The sequence below is a fragment of the Mya arenaria genome, chromosome 6 (assembly GCF_026914265.1).
Source record: "Mya arenaria isolate MELC-2E11 chromosome 6, ASM2691426v1".
In the NCBI taxonomy this organism is placed as follows: Eukaryota; Metazoa; Mollusca; class Bivalvia; order Myida; family Myidae; genus Mya; species Mya arenaria.
In genome coordinates this window covers 51125911-51130423 of record NC_069127.1, presented here as the reverse complement: position 1 = coordinate 51130423, position 4513 = coordinate 51125911, and the positions used below count along the sequence as shown (strand labels likewise).

The 4513-nt window shown below is 31.3% G+C and overlaps 1 long non-coding RNA gene across 1 annotated transcript; it reads right to left on the bottom strand.

Annotated features, from left to right (window-relative positions):
- Nucleotides 1-299: 299 nt before the first annotated feature.
- On the bottom strand, nucleotides 300-4209 carry LOC128239003 (uncharacterized). Its single transcript, XR_008261804.1, has 3 exons — nucleotides 4071-4209; nucleotides 992-1220; nucleotides 300-541 (listed from the first exon to the last, which is right to left on the bottom strand). It is a non-coding gene; the product is annotated as an uncharacterized LOC128239003 (long non-coding RNA).
- Nucleotides 4210-4513: the final 304 nt, after the last annotated feature.

The following is a 4513-nucleotide window of genomic DNA, read 5'->3' as shown; positions in this document are numbered from 1 at the left end:
GTTCATAACATTTAAATGAATATGTATTTTTGAATCTAACAGCTGGTTGAAAAAAACAACAATTTTCATCCACAAATTGAAATTGAGACTTTTAAGTTAATTGTTGTTTTTTGATGCAAAGTCAAAAATCAAGGAAAGGAAAGGGAATTATTTCTTAATAAAAATGCAAAATGTTATTTGAAATGAGTCAAAACTAAGATATGTTGGATTTATTATATATATATATATATATATATATATATATATATATATATATATATATATATATATATATATATATATATATATATATATATATATATATTTGTAAAAGTATTTGAATAATATTTCAATAGAAAACGAACGAAATATGACTAAAACTTTGGTTTTATAGTTTTTGAAACACACAATATGTACACAATCTATTTGAATGACTTGTTATAATGATAAATAGCACAACATTCCATAGGGTATCTTGTCCAAGCATGGGTTTCAGTGTAAGAGAATCCTTTTCCATATCCATTCCAATTGTCGTTTTTGTCGTATGCATCAGTTTAAAAACCTGAAATATAAAAGCATATCAATATCTGTAAATCATGTTCATTTATTAAGTATTTAGTACTAAGTTAACATTGAAGAAAAACTGTTTCTTTAACAAATCATATTGCACAGACTTTAAAGATAAAAATCAGTTATGAATTGTCAATCAATTTTCATAATTTTCTTATAGTATTCAAACAAGATTGGATTGTGAGGCTTGTTTTCATTCTGTTTGAAATCGTTCTGCATCAATTAAACCTTTTGCTTTGTGCAGATGTTTAGTTATGTGAATATAGGAATATAAATCTAGTTCGTTCTGTGTTCTATGACAGTTTATTTCTGATTTGTTTTAATTCGTATACATTCTTTCTTTTCGTGTGCGTTGTGCTTAGTACAGCTGCATGATCAGAATAATCGAACTTACTTAAAACATGTCAGTTGAACAAAATCAGAACATTCCGAATATACTTACTTTTACACATACACAGGTGGTTGAAACCAAGTCTTCAGTTTTCGATAGATATAGTCACCAAACACCCACAGGAACATGAAGCCGATCACAACGGAAATTACCACAACACACCCAACTGTAATGGCTATCCTTCCTTCATGGAAAGTAGATTGGGATCCGTCTGGTTCAGTTGGTTTCGGTACTTCTTCATTCGGATAGGTTGCGTTGGCACCTTTTTCCACGTGTCGGGCTTTAACAGAGAATTGCATATAAGCCATAACACTACAATTTTATCATATTTCCATAAACAATTCTGAAATCTATAGAATGGTGAAGTGGGCTCAACGGGACGAAAAGTGAAATTATTTTACTACGGATCTATGGAACATGATCAAAGTTAGGTTCAGTGTCATTAAAATCAGATGCCCAGAAATCGATTCACGATACGCTATGGACATTGGAGGACATCCAGTACGGGCTCATTTCAGAATCATGTCAAAGAGGGGTACGTAGAAGTGAATGGGATATTTTGGCATTATGGTATCATTTGGGGGAAAATAGTTCAGACTATATACCTTTCTTAACATAATTGACATTAACTCAACGCAAGCATACGTTTAACTAGGTAAAATCAAGATGTAGACAAGGTTTATGTACATGTTTATTTTCTTCTGCATAACAACTGTGTAAAGAATCATTGCATCAATCAATTATTAATGTATCAATAAAATTTAGTGAATATAAACACAATTGATTTATTTTCGAACGTACTTAGAGTCGGCTTAACGTATAAACATATTTGTGTATGAATTCCGTGAATAACTCACAAACAAACAGTAATTTGAGTTACTTTGAAACGGATTGTTTTATTGGATTTGTTTGTGAAAATGAATATATAAATTAACTGAATTAATAAATATCCATGTCATTTTGAATTTCGGTGAGCTCTCTTCCTAAACTGACACCATGATACAAGCAGAGTCCATTGGTATGTTAACCGTTGTAGAATAGATTTCATCACTCATACAATTTAAGTAAGTAAACTGGAAAAAAAACATTACTCTAAAAGGAGTAACATTTATTTTGGAGCCTGTCCCAGGTAGTCATAACTTGCAACCTCCACTGATTGAGTTTTTAATTTGAATAATTTGTGATGTTAAGAAAATTGTCGCATCATTTTTTTATTATTTTGTCTATTTTATAAAGCATCTTAATTCCTTTCTAGTCAATATCAGGGCTCAAATTTAGGCTAAAAAGATTCAATATGTCGGGGAAAACTAAGAAGGTGTAAAAATAAAGTTTTTGAATTTCAACAGAAGATCAGCTCTGACAGATTTGATCATTGATACCGATCAGGGATATTCAATACATGAACTACATAAAGGAAAAAAAGTACTAGATGAAGTTAGAGTTAGAGATGATTTTAAAGAAAGAAATAAGTCACTTCACTCTTCTTTCTGTTTTGGCTGAGGAAGGATATGTTTCCTTTACAGGTCATTTCATGCAGTCATGTTCAACGTGCATATTTCATTTTGAAAGATAATAGCTCCACTATTTTAGTACAAGTTTATTTTATAACACATATATTACAGGTCAAGAGAACATTTTGTCAAGTTTATACAGCTCTTCGACCCAATCGGCACTTTATAACCGGCAAAGAATCATATTACTAGGTTGCTGTGTCAAATGTTCTGTAAAAAATGAGCCAAACATTTTAATAGAAAACTTTTACCTGGAATATTACTTTAATGTTTGCATAGATAAACAATGTCAAAGAGTAAATCCTGAACATGTCTGTGGGAATGTGGGTATATGTATCAACATTTAATACGGCATACAGTCGTGTGCACTGTTTACAATACAAATTGGAACAAAATCATCATCCTTAAAAGACAGGCCCATATTGATATGCCCTAACTCTTCAATGATCAGTGAAAATGACACAGAAGTAAGACTTCCGGTTTGAGTATGATTCAGAGTGTTCCTGCCTCCAGGGTAAGATCTTCCTTTGGAGCTTCTTCGAAAATAACATCATCATCGTAATTAATAGTATTTATAATAAACTCTTTTCACTCTGATTGGTTAGTGCCATAACAGTACAGTCGCATGTTGGTTAATTCAGTTTAAATAGATGTAACACACTGGACTGCCTATGCTTTAACATTAGATAAATGCACCTTTGTTTTGACAACCTACAAGTATTCCATGACTGATCTACAGGTTACCTGGCTGACATGTTCTGTGCATAAATATAATTTACATGAAGAGTTTTCACATTCTACACTTAAGAGTTTACATTTTACATTATCGATGAGTTTCTTTAAACACTTGTAAGTATTGAAACGTGACTTATTTCCAATGATATGTATCCATTTACATGGAATGATTTTCTTTAATGGAATTATTCAAAATATGTTTAATTCATGTTATTGTTATTTTCCGAGTCATAGCTTGAGTTGTCACCCTTGACCTTGTTATTGATTAACGCTTCATTGATTTATCAAAAAGCTTACATAAAGAAATTATGTGAATGTTCTGCAGCCCCGAATCAGCACTATCAGCAACGGTCAACAATGATGACATTGAAAGTTATAACCAAAAATGATTAGCTACGAAAATATATCATTGGTAGTTGTTCTGTGTACATGCTAAGGAATTTGTATGTTATTAAGGTCAACTTGAGGTGACGTCATGGGCTCAGATTGTACCGAGCGTAATGGAATCATGCTAATGTATCGATACGATTTTAATGGGATTGAGTAAATTGCTGTCCCTATTTGTTCCCTTAACTCATACATTATAAACGAATTAAATAGAAGATTCTTACTTTATTTAGAAAATTTCCATATGAAATTTTATTTAAAACAACTTTCGATTTAGCTACATGATATTATATCTGAAATCGAAAGTGATGATAAAACAGTTTAAATTTGTCACGTTTCTTTTAATTAACACATATTGTTCATACAGTTAACATAATAAAAAGATTCATTCAAAAATCCTCTTAACCTGATGGAAAAAAAAAGAAAAATATAAACTGATGCAATATTTGGTGTCGTCTATTTGTGATTAAATAATGGTTATAACAAGAAAACGGTACCTGCTATCAACCCGATATAAACAATATAGGTAAAGATGATTTTCAACATGTTGAATTATAGTTAGATTCCCTGTTCCACTCAATTATATTCCACTGATTTAATAAAAATGACAATCCTGCACGTATGCCGAGCGTGATGATTACGTATGACTTATATATATATAGACTGTGGTATGACTGAAACATGACACCCCGAAATATACTTGTGAACAGAAGTGATAAGTAATGCAGACGATTAAGAATATCATGGACAACCGTGAGTTAAATGTTAATGTTGAACTTTTTATTTTCAGGGGCGTTACTGGGCTAAAAGCCCTATTTAGCAATTCATTATTATTTATTGTGGTTAAGAAAGTTCGGGACCACTAAAAAGCATCTTAGATTTTTTATTTTCGTGCTTTGCACTACCTACTAAATTGACCAATGTACCGAAGGAAACACCC